We start from the raw sequence: 2,595 nt of genomic DNA, 5'->3' as shown, positions 1-2,595 counted from the left end.
GGTCCTAACTATCCTTCGGTCCAACTATCTGTCGGTCAACCAGTATCCTTCGGTCAACTATCTGTCGGTCAACCAGTATCCTTCGGTCAACTATGGTTCGATCAGATTATGGTTCGGTCAAACTACCATGGTTCGGGCCATTGCTATCTTTCGGTCATGGCAGTTACGTTTTATCCATTAACACAATTTCACTAATCAGTTATTGTCAACAGGATCAAACAAGCATAATCACAAGGTTTCACTCAAGAACCCTAATTTGATTAACAAGCATAACACTTTATCCTATACGATTCCGTTTTCAAGAACAGTGAACAATAACAATCCGTAGTGTATACATCACAACCAATCCACAAGCCTTATCATTAACCCTAATCACAACAGATCCAATTTGCATACAAATCCGATGAACATCCAAATCCTACCAATAAGCACAACCGATTAACATACAACCCTAGTATCTTTCAAAACATCCATACTAACCGATCATAAAAACACATATTGCAAAACGATTAGGCAATTATAACATTCATATCCCATTAACATACATAATCGATTAGCATACAAGTCCGATCAACAACATATTGTAAGGCGATCGATAAATCATGAAAGCATATACATTAAACACTAACCGATATTGAAAACAGGGAATTGATCAGCAAGAAGTCTCCGTAAGTTTGTGGTTGCCGTCACAAGTAAAGATGCTCTAGGGTTTTTAGAAAAATAACCACTGATTTCATGCATTCCCATATATACGTATCACAGTAATGGGCCAAGCCCATTGGAAAGACTGGGCCGAAACATATCGAAGGATATGTTTCGTGCTCGAAGGATATGTTTCGTGCTCGAAGGATATGTTTCGTGCTCGAAGGATATGTTTCGGGGTCGAAGGTTATCCTTCGTGGTCCTTCGAATCCTTCGAACTACATGTCATCCTTCGAGGGCTAGGTTAAAGTTAATATTATAATAATAACAATTCTAATATTATTTTCTATCACCACAAATAGTAACATATAGGCAAACAACTCGTATAATTCAAGTCCACAATCCAACAACTAAACAGTCAAAGTCAAAGTCAACGCGCAATAAATGCGAAAGTGAAAGTCAAACACTCGAGTTGTCACATTATCCCCAACTTGAAAGAAATTTCGTCCCGAAATTTAGTACGCACTTACTGAGGAAGCTAGGTATCGTTCACTGGTTTTCCTGGGGTGTCACATCATCCCCCCGTTGGTTTGGAATTTCGTCCCGAAATTCAGTAGTAGTAGCTTCAGCCTCAGAAGTGGATGCATTGGTTTCGAATAACTGGGGGTACTTTTCTTTCATCTGGTCTTCGCGTTCCCATGTATACTCCGGGCCACGCTGGGAGTTCCAACGAACTCGAACAAGAGGGATTCTCTTGTGTTTGAGGACCTTAACATCCCGGTCCGTGATTTCAACTGGTTCCTCGACGAACTGCAACCGCTCGTCGATAGTGAGTTCCTTAAAAGGAACTATAAGGGTCTCATCTGATAGGCATTTCTTCAGATTGGACACGTGAAATACATTGTGAACTGCACCGAGTTCAGGAGGTAGGTTTAATCTGTAGGCTACTTTGCCAATCTTTTCTAAGATTTCGAACGGTCCGACGTACCGCGGATTGAGTTTGCCCCGTTTACCAAAACGTACCACACCCTTCCAGGGTGAAACTTTCAATAAAACCCGGTCCCCGACCTCAAATTCCAATGGCTTTCTACGCTTGTCCGCGTAGGCTTTCTGACGGTCGCGTGCTGCCGCCATGCGTTGTCGTATCTGTGCTATCTTTTCTGTGGCGTCCACAACAATATCTGGACCCGTAATCTGACTATCCCCCACCTCTGCCCAACAGAGAGGTGACCGGCATTTACGTCCGTACAATGCCTCGAATGGAGCGGCCTGAATGCTGGTATGGTAACTGTTATTATACGAGAACTCCACCAAAGGGAGGTGCTTTTCCCAGCCGTTGCCGAAAGCGATGACACACGCTCGAAGCATGTCTTCTAGAGTTTGAATAGTTCGCTCAGACTGCCCATCCGTCTGAGGATGATATGCTGTGCTCATGTCTAATCGTGAGCCGAAAGATTTGTGCATCGCTTGCCAAAGTTCTGACGTGAATCGTGCATCGCGATCCGAAATAATAGAGATGGGCACTCCGTGCCTCGAAACAACTTCTTTCATGTAGATGTCTGCTAAGGTAGAAAACTTATCCTTTTCTTTGATAGCCAAGAAGTGAGCAGACTTTGTGAGCCGATCAACGACCACCCAGATAGTGTCATTCCCACGCTGGGATCTAGGTAGGCCAGTAACAAAATCCATGGAAATTTGCTCCCATTTCCATTGTGGTATTTCTGGTTGCTGAAGTAGGCCTGATGGTTTCTGGTACTCGATTTTAACCCTTGCACAAGTTAAACACTTGCCGACGTAAGTTGCGATAAGAGCTTTCATGTTTGGCCACCAATAAGTTGTTCTGATATCGTGGTACATCTTATCCGACCCTGGATGTACTGAGTAGCGAGACTTGTGCGCTTCATCCATCACAAGTTCGCGTAAACCGCCATAAAGTGGGACCCAAATACGCCC

This window comes from Helianthus annuus, chromosome 2 (genome assembly GCF_002127325.2).
Source record: "Helianthus annuus cultivar XRQ/B chromosome 2, HanXRQr2.0-SUNRISE, whole genome shotgun sequence".
NCBI lineage: Eukaryota > Viridiplantae > Streptophyta > Magnoliopsida > Asterales > Asteraceae > Helianthus > Helianthus annuus.
This window is presented reverse-complemented; position numbering follows the sequence as displayed.